Raw genomic sequence first — 17,584 nt, 5'->3', positions numbered from 1 at the left:
GTGGGTTAAAGCCTCTGCCTTCGGCTCAGGTCATGATCTCAGGGTCCTGGGATCGAGCCCCGCATCGGGCTCTCTGCTCCGCAGGGAGCCTGCTTCCTCCTCTCTCTCTGCCTGCCTCTCTGCCTGCCTCTCTGTCTGCTTGTGATTTCTGTCAAATAAATAAAATATAAAAAAAAAAAAAAAAAAAAAAAAAGAGGAAGCCCTGGGGTGGGATGTGCAGTTCCTCACTGTGTCCACAGGGTCCACTTTGGCCCAAACCATGAGGTGGCCAGGCTGCGGCTTTGGGGAGACTGCGTCTTGGCCCCATGCTGTCACTTTGGTATCAGCCATTAGAAGACACTCTGTAGCAGGTCCTGAAACTACTCTCTGCTGAGGAGAGAGCATCTGTGGGGATCCCTGGGGAGGCCAGCTGTTGGCAGCCACATATGCCTTCCTCTTCTTGTCTCGTAGATGAACGCCCCTCGAGCAGCAGTGGGGACACCATGTCTGGCCCCAGCGCCCAGCCCTCTAGCCACCGCGGCCATTCCTGGAACCGCCCCAGCCCTGCCCATGCCAGGTACTGCCCTTTCCGGCCTACCAGCCCCACCCTGTGCCCCGTCACTGGGCCAGTACGGAATCCTATTCCCACCTCCAGTGTCCTGGGGGCCCTGGGCAGCCCAGGTGGGCAGCCCGAACCCCACCCCCAGGCTGGGCTTGGGGGCAGCAGGCGTGCCTGCACTGCCTGCGTTCTTGCGGCCGCCTGTGGTCAGCGCACCGGGCCCTAGACTGCGAATCACATAGCTCTATCAGCTGGAATGTGTGGAACTGAACAGTCTGGAGGAGCCAGGTTGCGGCTTAGCCTCCGAGTCCTGCCCCGCCTGCCCGTGGGTGCCTGGCGAGGGGGCCGGGGCGTGGGCAATGCTTGCTTCCTTGACTGCTGCAGACCCTGCTCCCTCTTATGTTTCCGTGGTCGACACCTACAGCCTTTGCACCCACTTCCTGTACTTGAATCAATGGTTAGAACGTTGTAATCACCCTGCACAAGTCCAGTGCCTTGAATTCCAGCTTTTCTGTTCCCTGATGAAAAGAGATGTTAAAAAAAAAAAAAATCGTATGTTGAAAAAATTGTATTTCCTTTTGGTAATTGGCTTGTGCTTTGATATCTCGCCCATTTTCAGTTGCAGAGATACGAACAGTTTAGAAATCTGAAGCTAAAGCCTGACTTTAGATCTCTCTTGCAAATGAGGTCTCTTTGGGCTCCTCTGGTCCCTGAGAGCAGACAGACGGACACCCCCCACCCCCGGCCTCCAGCAGCGGCGGTGCTCTGGGTGCTGCCAGCAAGCTACCCGGGGATGTGCGCTTCCTGGGGGAGCGTGCTGCTCGCAGCAGCAGGTCTCTTAGGAAGGAACATCAGCAGCTGTGTCTGGCTGTGCAGAACCTGCTGGAAAATGCTAGATAAGCAGGCACACCCTCTTGACCCAAAGCCGGTGGGGGGCAGGCCGGCCACCTACCCTGCGGAGACCGCACAGTCCCTCAGCTCTGGGGTTCTGCTGCCCCTGCTGCTACTGTGCTTCCTCCTCCATCACTTGCACAGAGGCCTGGGTCTCACTCTGCTGTGTGCGTGCAGGTTGCCCTGCCAGGGCCAGGAGAACCCCTCCCCTGAAGGTTTTAGTGGGACTCCTCCCAGATGGGCACCACACAGCCCCAGGAGGGAGCTGAAGTCCCTGCTCCTCATGGCCAAGACGTTTTCACTTCCCCTCAGAAGGCAGCTTGGGCCGCCTTGCTGTGAACTATATGGTTCCGCCGTACTGTGGGACCTCACGAGAATGGGCTGAATGATTTTACGTGGATTATTCCATCAATTCAGTTAGAATTGAATTTTCTAGGTGATTACGCAGTCTTCTGCCAGGGCACGATGATGTAATAAGAGATTTCTGTTCTCTGTAACGTGCCCTGGGTCCCTTGGTATAGAATTTCGTGTACCTGGTTCCCGAGAGGGGTGGAAGCTGCCTTCTGCTCTCCCTAACTCCCTGCTGCACCAGAGCTGAGATCTGGGGTCTGGCCTCGTACATGTAAGGTCAGTGGCACGGAATCCCCAAGAGATTGTACATATAAAGGAGAAAAATAAACATCTTTGCTTGAAAACAGTGTGGAACAACATCTCTTCCTTTCCCTCTGCCCATGTCAAAGCAGCCAGGCTCCTAGGCTGTCCTGGGCGCAGCCTTACACTCCGCTCCCGGAGGCCAGGGTGGCTGTGAGGAGACACTGGATTGAATGGTGCGGTCTGGGTCCCCAGCAGGAGCCACATCTGGTGTGTGCTCAGCTGGCTCGGGATCCAAGTGGGTTGTTAGGTGGGACTCACCACTCCCCCGCCGGCCGCCATTTTTGGCACATGGTGCTTGCCAGGTGTGGCCTGCTGCCTCCAGGCCTGTCTGCTCGGCTTTCTGCCACTCTGGACATACAGTGGGCTCTACCCCACGGAGGGTGACTCATGGGCCACTAACTGGTGCCTCTGACCCCTGTCCACATGGACTGACTTGTACAAAGCAGGCTGGCAGAGCTGGGGCGAGGTGAGCTCCTTTGTACCTTCTCCTGGATCTGCACTGGGCTTGCAGGCTTGGAGAGGACATGAAGGTCGGAGCACGTGCAAGTTTGGGGAGGGCCCTCATGGCACTTGGTACCTGTCTGCAGCCGACCCACCCTCGATGGCATCACACTCCGTGGTCTGCGGTCCTGCCCAAGCCCTGTACACACTCACGCTGGGCTTTACAATGTCTCCTGGCCCAGCCAGCTGAGAGGTAGTCAGGCCCTATGCCCATGCTGGTGGAGGGAGGGGCCCCCTTTCCAGAACCAGTGCAGACCCCACAGCCCCATCTGGTGCCTCATCGGACACTGGCCTGGGCAGAACTGGGGCATGTCAGGGCTGCGGCTTCTCTCACTGCACCCAAGGAGCTTGGCACTGCAAACATGCGGGTGCCGGGAGGCCCTGTCTGGTCCTGGGCAGTGGCTCCATGTAGAAGCTGGCCCGATGGCAGAAGCTGCCTGGGGTCTGCCTGCACAGTGTGGGGGTCACAAGCCACCGGTTTCCCCACGGGAGTATGACCGTCTGGCCACGCTGTTCCACCTTCCAGGGCCTTGTGTGACCGAGTTGGGCCTGTAATGAGCTGTGGCGGTTTTGTTTTCTAGATTCTGAGAGTGAGAAGCCCGACTGAGCCCAGGCAGGCCAGCCCGACCCCGACGCCAGGCCCCGTGTCGTCACACGTGGAGAAGGCGAGTCCACGCCTCGTGTCCAGTTCACGCTGTTTTGTAACCACTTTCTAAGCATTTTTTATTCACAACTGGAAACACAGACGTAATGCAAGAATAAAGAATATTTTGGGGGAAAAGGGACTTTGGTTTTTCAAGCTCTGTCCTATCTAGTGACCTGAGACAGTAGGAAGTGAGTGAGGGGTGCTGGAACATGTCCTAGGACGATGCAGCAGGACAAGGTCTGAGGGTGCCTTTGACCAAGGGGTTCCCGGTGTGTTGGGGAACTTGCACGTTTACATGGCACTTTATAGTGCACCTGCTAGCCCAGGGTCCTCTGGGCTAGGCTGGGACAGCAGCCAGCACAAGCCGGATGGGTGATGAGGTCCCGCCTTGCTCAGAAGCAGCCCAGGACGAGGATCGTTTTCAGGACCCTCCCCATGACACCAGGGTGACCCCTGGTCTCCGGCAGCACCAGGCCCTACGAAACCAAGCAGCAGCGCCCGTTACATTTGGCCCTTGGCGCACACAGCTCCATTCATTTTGCTGACCTGGGAGCTCCCCTGCTCTGTCTCAGAAACTCGACACTCACGCTTGGGGCACAGGGTGGGCATCCACAGCAGCCTGAGACCTGTAGCCACAGCGGATGGCAGGGCAGGGCTGCACCCCCAAAAGAAAAATGGGAAGCCTGCAAGCAGCCTCACAGAGTCCTGCAGTGGACAGGCTGCAGCGTGGCCTGGCCTGGGGGGCATGGGGCTCACGTTGGAGCCCAGCTCAGGGGTCCCACTCATCAGGATGAGGAACTGCAGCTTTGCTGTCATTCCTCTTGGATGACAACTTAGTGCTTCCTTCAGTGGTAACTGTAGGGCAGGGCCAGCAGCGCCTGGGGCGAGCTGCTGCCAGAGCCCCAGATGCTGCAGGGTACATGCAGTTGTCACAGGGGTCTGTGTTCATCATGACAAAGCATCAGCCCGAGACAAGACTCCTGTCCAACTGGCTGATGAAAGCAGAGCAGCATGGGCTTTGCAGGGGACGGGAGCATGTGGTTTGGGACACTCATGAGGCCTGTCCACCCCAGCTCCCTCCAGCTCTGCATGCCCCTGCTCATGTCAGCTTGCCCTGGCCTAACTCGCATCTGGGCCTCAGTCCCTGCTCTTGTCTGCGAGGGGGCACAGCAGGCAAGCACGCAGCCGGACGGAACACCATCCTGTGTTTTCCTCGGGTTCTCTTTGTCCCCGTCATGGCTGGTCCGAGGTTTCTACTTCACTAGTAATGCACAATTTACCTTTTCATCCTTTTAAGCAAGTAACATCATAGGTGCCAATGGTAAACATGACGAGGGCAGAAGGCTGGAGGCCCAGCAGGTGCTCATTCCCAACAGTACTCGGACACAAGGACCTGGGAGGCCCAAAGGTTCCTTAAGAATCTAAGGAGACAGGGGCGCCTGGGTGGCTCAGTGGGTTAAAGCCTCCGCCTTCGGCTCAGGTCATGATCCCAGGGTCCTGGGATCCAGCCCCACATCGGGCTCTCTGCTCCGCAGGGAGCCTGCTTCCTCCTCTCTCTCTGCCTGCCTCTCTGCCTAGTTGTAATTTCTGTCAAATAAATAAAATATTAAAAAAAAAAGAATCTAAGGAGACAGCACCCAGATTCCTTTCCTGTGGGGGAGGATTCTGGACCAGGGAGACTTTGGGCTGGCACACCTGTTCACACCACAGCTCAGGTGAGGGTTTACCCACTTCCCCTAATTGGCAACCCCTAGTTCCTGGGACCCCAAGAAGCGGTATCTGCCCTACTCCTACTCTAGAAGCAGCTCTCGATCGCCATACTGCTGAGCACAGGTGGGGTGATAGGCTGGTGATGGTCATGAGCACATCCAGGTCTCTGGAACTCCCAGGGTAAGCCCCAGTCCCCCATCTCAGGTCTGAGATTCCCTGTGCTGGCCTCCTCTCAGATGTACCCTGCACGTGGCTGATTGGGCAACTCTGCCCCCTGGGCAGGATACCAGATGGGGCAGCTTAAACAACATACATGCATTTCGCCCAGTTCTGGAGGCTGGAGTCTAAGATCAGGTGTGGGCAGGGCTGGTTTCTCCTGAGTCGTCCTCTCTTGGGTGTGTGTCTGCCCTCTTGCTCTGTGTTCATCTGGCCTCTCTGTGTGCACCTGGCAAGAGTGTGTAAGCTCTGCTCTCTCCTTCTAATAAGGGCATTGATCTGTCAGATCAGGGATCCACCCATGAGGCCCCACTGGACCTTAATAACTTCCATAAAGGCCCTATCCCCAATGCAGCCAGCAACATATGAATACTGGAAACAAACATTCATTGGGGACACATGGCTTATTAAATTGTTTTGCTATACAAGCCATTTGTATAATGGAAACTCTACTCGTCTCTACTTGCACACACATATCTTAAAACTAAGTGAATACCAAATGGGTGCACGTGCACACACACGCACAGGAGGAAGAGTGGGGTTAAGACCTATTTCTGGCAAAAAACTGAAAGGAATCACCCATTGCTCCCTTTGCTGGCCCCTACATGAGGTCATGGGGAGATGGGGGTGAGCATCCCTCCCCGACCCTAAAGCACCACTGACAGTGGTCAGGGGTGAACACACAAGTCATCTGTGTGGGGCTGGTCGGCACACCAACACTGAGGACCACAAAGCTCTTGGTTTAGACCTCAAACACACAGAACCACAGAAGACAGGAGAAAGGGGAACAAAGAACAGATGAGAAATAAAAATCAAATTGCAAGATGAGATGCCCGACCCTATCTACAGACACATTTTGTAATGGTACATAAGTGGTCTGATCACTTTTTTAAAAAAAATATTTGACAGAGAGAAATCACAACTAGGCAGAGAGAGAGGAGGAAGCAGGCTCCCCGCGGAGCAGAGAGCTCGATGTGGGGCTCGATCCCAGGACCCTGGAATCATGACCTGAGCTGAAGGCAGAGGCCTTAACCCACTGAGCCACCCAGGCGCCCTGGTCTGATCACTTTAATAAAAGAAACTGTCAGGCTGGATTAAAAAAACAACCAATGATGCACACAACAAACCTATTTATACATAAAGGCACACAGCTAAGGTAAAAGAATTGCCCAAACACACCATCCTAACATCAATCAGTGGAATAACTGTTAATATCCAACAATGTAAATTTCAGAGCAAACCTTATTATGAAGAAAAAGATCATTTCATAAAAAGGGGTCAACTCATCAAGAAAGCATAAAATTTAAAATATTTATGCTCATAACAAGTGTTTCAAAATACACGAGGACAACACAACAGCAAGGAGAAATGGACAAATCCACGATCGCACTCTGATATTTCAGTGTCCCTCTCTCAACTGATAGAATAAAAAACCATCATAATTAAGTCTGATCCCACTTTGATGTATGACTGTTGGCAACTTTTGAGCCCTGTCCTCTCCTTTCCCTTCTGGGCATGTCTGGACAGCAGATGAAAAGCTCAGGTGCTCCCTCCCTTGGCACCATGGGAAAGTCACACCAGGAGTGGAAGCCCTCATTCTGACCTTACCCCAAACCACCATCAAAATCCCAAGCCACGGAAATCCCATCTTCCAGGGAACATGGTATCCTAGGATACACCAAGATAACACGCACGTGAGTGTAAATAATAACCCAGAAAATCACCTGAAGACAAGCAGAAAAGACTCTCCACAGCTAAATGCAGAGAAGAGGCCACAATGAAGGGGTAAGAAGGGCAGAGATGTGGTCAGGAGTCAGAAGGACACACTTACTGTACCACAGATGAAGGGAAGTCTTGGGAGGGAAAAGGAGCAGATCCTCCACTGGGCACCCCAGGCATGGGGGATCCACATGAAGAAGATGAATCCCCAAAACACTGGCTTAGAAAACCAGAGGGGACTGACTTTATAAGTTCTTACAATCAGTGGGTCTTAACACCTGGAAATTTAAAAATCAGCGAGATCAGCTCTGATCAGCCAGAAGACACCATATGCACTATCCCTGCATTCCCCTGCGGTCCTGCCCCTCTGGGACACACCTGGCCAGGACACACCTGGCCGGAACCCATCCAAAGCAGCACCAGAACCCTGACAGAATGCAAGCAGCGCCAACAGGGGCCAGCATCAGCCCAGGGAGAGGGGACGATAACCGCACACAACAGTGCAGCTGCGGCCCCGGCCCTGGACTAGAGCAGACATCTGGTCTGGTTGGACTCGAGCACCCTACTGACATCAGTGGAGAGATCAGCCACACAGAACAACAAGGAATCAGTGGCTCTGAATGACACACTGGACCAGATGGATCTAACAGATATATTCAGAACACTCCATCCCCCAGACAGCAGCATGCACGTCCTTTTCTAGTGCACACGTGGCCTACTTTGTGATCTGTCCTGGAGAAGTCTCCAAAACAAGTCTCAAACAAGTTAAGGAAGGCTGAAGTCATGCCATGAATCTTTTTTGACTAGAACAGTATGAAAGTAGACATCAACCAGAAGTAAAAAAATCTGGAAAGAACACAAGTATGTAGAGACTAAAAATAACATGCTACTCAACAATGAATGAGTAGGTTAACCAAGAAAGCAGAGGAAATCAAAAAGTTCATGGCCACAAATGAATGAAAGCGAAAACACATCGGTCCAAAATCACCGGGATGCAGCAAAAGCTGTTGGAAGAGGGAAGTGTAGAGCACTACAGGCCGACCACAAGGAGCAAGAAAATCTCAAACAACCTAGCCTTACACTGGAGGGAGCTAGAAAAGAAGAACAAAACCCCAAACCACTAGAAGGAAGGAAGTAATAATAAAGATTAGAGCAGAAATAAGTGAAAACTGAAGAAAAAAAAAAACCCCAAGAGAACAGATCAATAAAACCAAAAGCTTGTTCCTTGAAAAGATCAACAAATCGATAAACCCTTAGCCGGACTGATCGAGAGGCAGGCAGACAGAGAGAGAGAGGGTTAGAGTCAGACCTGAGAGAGGAGCAGTAACAGCCAGTAGCACGGAAATAAATGCAAAGGATCACGTAGGAGAGTAGTATGGGAAATGACATGCCAACAGTTTGGACAACCTAGAAGAAATCGATAAATTCTTAGAAAAAGAAGCCACCTCCCAAAGCCAAATCAGGAAAAAACAGAAAATCTGAACGGACTGATCCCCAACAATGAAAATGCCATTGATATAATCAGAACACTCCCAACAAATGAAAGTTCAGGACCAGATGGCTTCACAGGTGAATTTTACCAAACACTTAAAGAAGTGTTAATACCTATTCTCTCCGGCTATTCAAAAATAAATGAATGAATGAATGAGGAAGGAAAACTTCCAACCTCATTCTGTGAGGATACCATTACCCTGATACCAAAACCAGGTTAACGACCCCACACACAGAGAGAACTACAGGACAGTACCTCTTGTTAGCATAGATGCAAAGCTCCTCAACAAATACTAGCACACCGAATCCAAGAATACATTCAAAGACATGATTCACCACAATCAAGTGGGGTTTATTCCTGGGGCTGCAATGGTGGTTCAGTATTTGGAAATCACGTGACATGTCACATTAACAAGAGAACACATAAGAACCATATGATCATTTCAACAGATGCAGAAAAAGCATTTGACAAAATTCAACACCCAGTCACGAAAAAGCCCTCAACAAAGTGGGTTTAGAGCTAACATACCTGGAGATGATAAAGGCAATAGGTGAAAAACCCACGGCAAACATCATACTCAATGGGGAAAACTGACAGCTCTTCCCTGAGGTCAGGCGCAAGACAAGGATGTCCACTCTCACCACTTTTATTCAACACGGTACTAGCCAGAGCAGTCAGAGAAGAAAAAGAAATAAAGGGCATCGAAATTGGTAAGGAAGAAAATGACATGATATTACATACAGAAAACCCTGAAGACTCCACCAAAACACACACAAAACCTACTAAAACTGATAAACCAATTAAGTCTCAGGATACAAAATCAATCTACAGAAATCTGTTGCATTTCTACACAATAATAACAAGACAGCATAAAAAGCAATTAAGAAAACAGCCGTCTGCAATTTCACCAAGAACAAAATACCTAGGAATAAGCTAAACCGTGGAGGTAAAAGACCTGTACTCTGAGAAACATGGAAGACTGATAAGAGACTGAAGATGACTCAAACAAATGGAAAGACATTCCATGCTCACAGGTTGAAAGAACAAATAATGTTAAAATGTCCATCCTGCCCCAAGCGCTCTTCCAGATTTAATACAACTGCTATCAAAAACACCAATAGCATTTTTCACAGAATTAAAGCAAATAAAATGGTAAAATTTGTATGGAACCACAAGACTCCAAATAGCCAAAGGAATCTCGAAAAAGAAGGATTGGCAGTATCACAACTCCAGCCTTCAAGTTGAACTACAAAGATATAGTAATCAAAAGAGTATGGTACTGGCATAAAAACGGACATACTGATCCACGGTACAGAAGAGAAACCCAGAAATAATTTCACAATTATATGGTCAATTAATCTTTGACAAAGGAGGCAAGAAACTGCAATGAGAAAAAGACAGTCTCCTCAACAAATGGTGTTGTGAAAACTACATGCAGTGGTGCTGGGACAGCTACATGCAGAAGAATGAAACTGGAGCACTTTCTCACACATTACACAAAAGTAACTGAAAATGGATGAAAGGCCTAAATGTGAGACCTGAAACCAGAAACATCCTATAAGAGAATATAGGTAATAATGTCTCTGATGTTGGCGACAGCAACGTTTTTCTAGGTATGGTTCCTGAGGCAAGGGAAACAGAAGCAAAAGTAAACTATTGGGACTACATCAAAATAGAAAGCTTCCTCACAGCAAAGGAAACAAACAATAAAACCAAAAGACAACTTCCCAGAATCAGAGAAAATGTTTGCAAATGACATATCCAATAAAGGATTGGTATCCAAAATATACAAAGGACTTACAAAACTCAACACCAGAAAGCAAATAATCCCATTGAAAACTGGCAGAGTGTATGAACAGACATTCCTCCAAAGGAGAGACACAGGTGGCCAGCACACACATTAAAAGATGGTCACCATCATTAATCGTCAGGGAACTGCAAATCAAAACCACGATGAGCTATCACCTCGCACATGTCCAAGTGGCTAAAATAAAAGACACAAGAGACGAGTGTTGGTGAGGATGTAGGAAAAAAGGTAACCTTTGTGCTGTTGGTAGAGATGCAAACTGGTACAGCCACAGTGGAAAACAGGATAAAGGTTCCTCAAAAAACTGCAAGTAGAATTGCCCTATGACCCAGCAGGGGTATTTACTACTGGGTATTTACCCAAAGAATATGAAAATACTAATTCAAAAACATAAATGCATCCCTGTGTTTACCACAGCATTATTTACAGGAGACAAATTGTGGAAACATTCCTAATGTCCACTGATAGACAAATGGATAAAGAAGATGTGGTATATACACAAAATGGAATATCACTCAGCCTAAAAATGAATGAAATCTTGCCTTTTGCAACAACATGGGATCTAGAATTTTTTTTTTTTAAAGATTTTATTTCTTTATTGGATCTAAAGAGTATAATGCTAAGTGAAACAAGTCAGAGAAGAACTGATACCATATGACTTCAGTTCACGGTATTTAAAAAACAAAGCAAAGGAAAAAAGAGCAACAAACCAAAAAACAGACTCTTAACTATGAAGAACTGATGTTGCCAGAGTGGAGATGGTTGGGGGCAGGGGAAATGGGTGAAACAGGTAAAGGCAATAAAGAGTATACTTATCATTATAAGTCCTGCATAATATAAAGAATTACTGAATCACTATACTGTATTGCTGAAAACAGTAACACTATATGTTAACTATACTTGAATTAAAAAAAAAACACAAAAAACCCTAATCCAGTCCTCCTTCGATGCTCTCTCAATCTATTTTGGACCTGAAAGCCTCATTATGTGAGTAACAAGCTTTTCATCTTCTCCTAATGTGTAGATTGTGTATGTCTGTGTGGGTGTGCACACGCTTGTGCACACAGGCACGTATGCATCATCTGTTTCAACACCTGAACCAAATTTGGGGTGGAGGTGCCTCCTGTTTCTGCAGAGTGACCGTAATAATCAGCAAAAACATCGAAGACATGAACACCCTTCGCAACCACTTGGTCTGACGGACATTCCTAAAACACTCCACCCACAGGAGAACACACACATTTTTCTTATGCATACACAATCTATGTTATGAAGATGGGCCATATGCTATGCAATAAAAATAAGTGACAATAAATCCTAAAGTATTCAAGTCATACAAATGATGTTCTCTAACTACAACTGAATTAAAATTAGAAATCAAGAACATATCTCTGGAAAATACCCACATATTAGGAAATGAGAGAACATACTTCTAAATAACCCATGGATAGATGAAGCAATCAGAAAGAAAGTCAGAAAAAAAATTTTACTTCATGAAAATGAAAATACAACATAACAAAATTGGTGGGATTCTGCTAAACCAGGACTTGGAAGGAAACTGAGAGCATAAGCCTTTATTAGGAAAAAAAAAAAGACAAGATCAAGTGATTTATCTTCTACCTAACAGAAGAAAAAATTTAATCAAAAGTAAGCATAAGACTGTAATAAAAATCAATAAAATAGAAAACAGGGAAACAATAAAGAATATCAAAGTAACTAAAGCCTGATACGTGAGAAACACTGAAAAACCACTAGCTAGTCTGATCAGGAAAAAAGACATAAATTACCACTATCAGAAATGGAAGGTGACAACAAGACTAGTTATAGATATTAAAAGCATTATAAAAGACTATTATAAATACCTTTATGCCAATAAATTTGACAATTTAGATGAAATGGACAAATTACTTGAAAGACACATATCACCAAAGCTTACTTAAGAAGAAATAGATAGGGGCGCCTGGGTGGCTCAGTGGATTAAGCCGCTGCCTTCGGCTCAGGTCATGATCTCAGGGTCCTGGGATCGAGCCCCGCATCAGGCTCTCTGCTCCGCAGGGAGCCTGCCTCCTCCTCTCTCTCTGCCTGCCTCTCTGCCTACTTGTGATCTCTCTCTCTGTCAAATAAATAAATAAAATCTTTAAAAAAAAAAAAAAAGAAGAAATAGATAACCTGAATAGTCCTATATCTGTGAAACAAATCCACTTCATGGTTGAAAACCTTCCCATAAACAAAAAAACAATAAGCACCACCAATTCTGGGCACAGATGGCATCCCTGGTGAACTCTCCTAGATAATAATGCTAATTCTACACAAATTCTTCCCGATAATTCTGCTGCTCACATTCTATGACAAAGGCATATTAAAACTGTACAAAAACCTAGAGTGAATATCCCTCCTGAACAAAGACATATCTAAATAAGATATTATTAATCTAAATAAGATATTAGCAAAGTGAATGCAGCACTATATGACTAAGTAGAATTTGTCCCAGTAATTCATGGACAGTTCAACTTTCAAAAATTAACCAGTATTAAATTACCAGTAATAATAACACCAAAAACTATGAAATATTTAGGGATAAATCTGACAAAAGATGTGAAAGCCCTATATAACTAACATTAAGTTGAAAGATAAAGCCACAACAAAAACTCTAATGAGAAACATCCTGAGTTCATAGTTGGAAGACTCAATGTTGTTAAAATGCTAATTCTTTCCAAATTGATCTACGAATTCTATGCAATTCCAATCAAATTCCCATTAGGCTTTTATGTAGAAATTAAAAAGCTGATTCTAAAATTCATGTAGGAATGTGCAAAGGACCTACAACAGCCAGAGCAACTCTGAAGCAGAGCAAAGCTGGAGGATTAACACTACTGGATTTTAAAACATATCATGAATCTACAACACTAATGGCAGCAAGAGAATAAACCAATGGAGCAAAGCAAGGAATTCAGAAACAGACCTGCACATGGATGACATAAATCACAAAGGCAATTCAGTGAAGAAAGGATAATTTTTCAATAAACAGTACTGGATTAGTTGGATACCCACATGTAAAAAAATAAAACTTTGATCCATACTTGACCAATTATAAAAATCAAGTCAGAATGGATCAGTTCCAAATATAAAATCTGAAAGTGTCAGACTTTAAAAGAAATGAGAAGCCAGGCAAAGATCTATTAAATACGGCAAATTAAAAAAAAAACAACTGATGAACTGGAACTTATCAAAGTTAAACATTTCAAAGACATTTCAAAGTAAAAGACTGAAAGACAAGACACAGACTGACATGTGAATTCTAAAAATGCAACAAGTAGAACATAAACCAACTTATTTATTTATTTATTAAATTTATTTTTATTAGAGAGACAGAGATCACAAGTAGGCAGAGAGGCAGGCAGAGAGAGAGGGAGATAAGCAGGCTCCCTGCTGAGCTGGGGCTCGATCCCAGGACCCTGAGATCATGACCTGAGCGGAAGGCAGAGGCTTAACCCACTGAGCCACCCAGGCGCCCCATAAACCAACTTTTTTAAATGAGAAAAGAATTTAAAGTGATACTTCACCAAAGATACAAATGGCAAACAAGCACAGAAAAATGTTTCTCAATCAATACTCATCACGGAAATGCACATAAAAACCCGGTAAGATACCACCGCACACCACTGCAATGGCTTAAAAGCAGAACACTGGCCACACCAAGTTTGGAAGCACGTAAAGGAGGTGGGGCTCTCACACCCCAGGTGGCAGAGCAGAGCCGAGCAGCTAGGAAATGATCTGCCGCTAATGAAAGAGCTATTTACCGTATGACCCACCCAGTCAATGCCTGAGCAGTCCCCCTAGGAGAAATGCAAACATCAATCTGCATGGCGACGTGATTACCACTGTTCACACCAGCTTTCTCTCGGTTAGGCAGAACCGGGAAGACCGAGAGCCACCCGCAGGTGAGGTCACAGACGCAGGGCACCAACCCAGCAGCCGGGCCGAATCACCCAACTGTTGTGCCCAGCACCATGGACACATCTCAGGGTGTGCGGAGTGGAGCCGCTGGATGGCAGAGCAGCTGCTGGTGCTTCCCTGCATCCAGGACTCAGGCAAACACCAACCGACGGTGATGGGGAGCCCAGCAGCAGCTGCCTACGGTGGGAGCAATGGCAGGGGGGCAAGAAGGTACTGCTGGTGGTGAGGGAGGAGTCCCTCCCTCTCTTAGTAGTGCGGCTGCCCATGTGTGTCTCTTGAACACACCACCTGCGCACTCTTAATGTGGATGGTGGGAGGCGTGTCATTTCTACCCGGATCCCCTCTAGGGCCCACCTTCCCCTCTCAGGGAAGCCCAGGCCCTCGGTCTGGCATGAGCCACAACGAGCCCCACAGAATAGTGGAACCCTTTAAAAACACCACAGGCAAGAAAAAAAATATCACAAAGTTTGTGATGTGCTTCAGAAACACCCTCAAGGGCACGGGTGACAGCAGAGACCATGTCAGTCAGCTTGGGCTGTCAAAACAAAACTACAGATGGGGCATTTTAAAAAGTGGACATGTATTTCTCATAGTTCTAGAATCCAGAAGCCTAAGATCCAGGGGTAAACAGGGCTGGTATCCCCTGAAGCCTCTCTCCTGGCCTTACAGACAGTTGTCCTCTCCCTGTGTCCTCACCTGGTCATCCCTCTGTGAGTATCTGTGTCCTCATCTCTTCTTACAAGGACACCAGTCACACTGCATTAGAGCCCACACGTATGGCCTCATGTTACCTTAATCACCTCAGTAAAAGCCCCATCTCCACAGAAAGTCTTCAGCAAACGGATTTTGAGAGAATGCAGGTCGGCCTGTAGCAGGTGGTAAAACAGGCCATTAGCTGGTCATTGTGGAGCTGATCATGAGTCCGTGGGGCTCATCATTATACTGTACTCTCCCCTTTACAGATATCTGAACATTTCCCCCAAACAAACCAAGACTTTGTTCCAGACTGTTTGCAGATTGTCTGTAGGCTGGCCTGGGCCCCAAGCTTCACCCTCTGACCTCAGCAACAAGGCTGTCATGTTCACTGTGGAAGCCAGTCAGGTCTGTACCCTGCCAAACCTTCTGATGAGAAATCTGAGGGTCCTCTTGCTTGCTTCCCTTGGCCTGGGAAAGAGATATCACTCACCCATATGGAAAACTAAAAAAATCTTTGTTCCCTGTGTGTGACATGAAGGCCAACCCATCATAACCAGCAGACAAATGCCCCGTGCCTGCCCAGCTTAGAGGGGCCAGGACTGTAGGCAGTAGAAGGCCATGCTCCTGATTCCCTTGAGGGCTGGGGAGCCTTTGTGGGGAGGGTGAGCCCTGTTTTTAATGGGTGTCACTTAGAACTGTAACAAATATATCCTCTGGTTCTGAGGTCTTTTCTTTCCAAAAGTGTCTGGCAAACTCTGAAAATAACTTCAGAGTGTATTTTGAAAACTTCTTAGATGCTGAGCTCAAAAGAAGGAATGGGCCTCCAACTGTCCTGTTCTCACAGGCTCTGTTCGTTCTGTGCAATTATGTGGTCATCAGAAGAAAATCACATGCTTCTGTGTATACCACAATGGAGCCCTTATCCACATCTCAATGTGAAGTCTTAGGAAAATCAGAGATGGGACCTGGGATGGGCTTTTAAGCACCCAGAACCTCAGCTGATCCTCGGACCCTATAAGGACAGCACTCACAGCACACCTGTTTCATTTTACCACAGGGGAAACTGAGTCAGAGATCCCCCCACTAACCAGGTTCCACTGTGCGATAGAACATTCCTGTAGACAGCTTCTTTCCTATTTGCTTTTTATACGCAGTGGGAGCCATCAGTGCTGAGCGGAAGTGCTGCCACTGGTGGACAAGAAGTGGGTGCAGGCTCTCTCTGGCCCTGAGGGTGCAAAGTGTTCCCAGACTCTCAGCAACAACCCCAGGAGGTACACCGGGAATGTCCCAAGATGAGCTCATGCAAATCAAAACTAAGGCTCCTGACATCAAGTCCTCAGGCCTTTGGTTTGAGTGGGCAAGAGGGCACCTGTTGAGTCCCCAGCACACACATCCCTCCCTTCCTCCCCTCAGGACACCACATCCCCCTCTCCCTTCGGGACACACTCATCCCCCCTCCTTCCCTCAGGACACACTCATCACTGACCCTCGCTCTGCTCAGGACATAGACAGGCCTCTTCCACCAAAACTTCTCTGTTTCCTTTGCGCAGGGAGGCATAATCGATGTACCAGCACTAGCCCCAGGTTATTTCTTCCTTGGTTCCTATTTCTGCTCAATGATATTCTCACTAGCCTATGGGATGCACGATGGTGGGGCCACTCTGGAAAGTAGTTATGAGCTTCCTCTAAACACTCGAAGAGCCGCTACCGTACAACCCAGCCATGGAGTCCCTGAATTTTTCTCACAGCAGGGAAGACGTGTTCACCCAGAAGCCTGTACACCAAAGTCTGTAGCAGGTTTGCTTTTATCAGCCAGCGGGACTCAGACCGTGCCACACCCGAGGCACGGAGCACTGTGCAGACACTAGGAGGAGCACACTGGGGTTCACACACAGCTTGGGCCAATCGCCACAGAATTACACAGTGAAACAAGCCAATCCAAAAGATCACTCAGCGTAGGATTTCACTTATCCGACATTCCTCAAAGGACAAAGTTAGACAAATGGAGTACAGTGGCTTTCAGGAGTGTGGGACAGGTTGGGGACAGGGTAAGTGGTGTAGCTCTGAAAGATCCTGACGGATCCTTATAAGGCTGGAAATGGATCCTGGCTATGGGGATGCCCTTCTCCTGGTTGTGCTGTTGTAGTACAGTTTCGGAGGTGTGACTGGAGTCGAGTTTACACGGGACCTCAGTAAATAACACATTCTTTTTTTTTTTAATAAATATTTTTATTTATTTGACAGACAGAGATCACAAGCAGGCATAGAGGCAGGCAGAGAGAGAGAGGAGGAAGCAGGCTCCCCGTGGAGCAGAGAGCCCAATGCAGGGCTTGATCCTAGGACCCTGAGATCATGACCTGAGCCAAAGGCAGAGGCATAACCCACTGAGCCACCCAGGTGCCCCAGTAAATAACACATTCTTAACGCTGCATGTGAATCTACAGTTTATCTCGGAATCAAGACACTCATTAAAAATTTCTATGTTCTCATTGGATCTGTTGGCAGTGGCTGGGAACAATAAAGCCAGTAGCAAGGAGCATAGCTACTGCCCTCACTGAGGACACTAAGTAGCACTTCCCTCCAAAAGAAACCAGACATCCTTCAGTAAGAAGTGGCCATGCTCTGTTGGGGGAAAGAAGTGTGCGTCATGATCCTGGAGCATCTTCCTATAACCAGAAGCAAGGAAGCGACAGGGACTAGTTGTGGGCGCACGTGGGAAGGACCCAGGGGCCAATGAGGTGGTGCTTCCACTTACCA

At 47.5% G+C, this 17,584-nt stretch overlaps 1 long non-coding RNA gene across 1 annotated transcript; it reads left to right on the top strand.

The window, feature by feature from the left end:
* The first annotated feature begins 450 nt into the window (after nt 1-450).
* LOC123936370 lies at nt 451-3,369 on the top strand. Its single transcript, XR_006817250.1, has 2 exons — nt 451-556; nt 3,166-3,369. It is a non-coding gene; the product is annotated as an uncharacterized LOC123936370 (long non-coding RNA).
* The last annotated feature ends 14,215 nt before the right edge of the window (nt 3,370-17,584 follow it).

Source organism: Meles meles, unplaced genomic scaffold (assembly GCF_922984935.1).
Source record: "Meles meles unplaced genomic scaffold, mMelMel3.1 paternal haplotype, whole genome shotgun sequence".
Taxonomy (NCBI): domain Eukaryota; kingdom Metazoa; phylum Chordata; class Mammalia; order Carnivora; family Mustelidae; genus Meles; species Meles meles.
The sequence above is the reverse complement of the archived record's forward strand: the minus strand, read 5'-3'. Positions and strand labels throughout refer to the sequence as shown.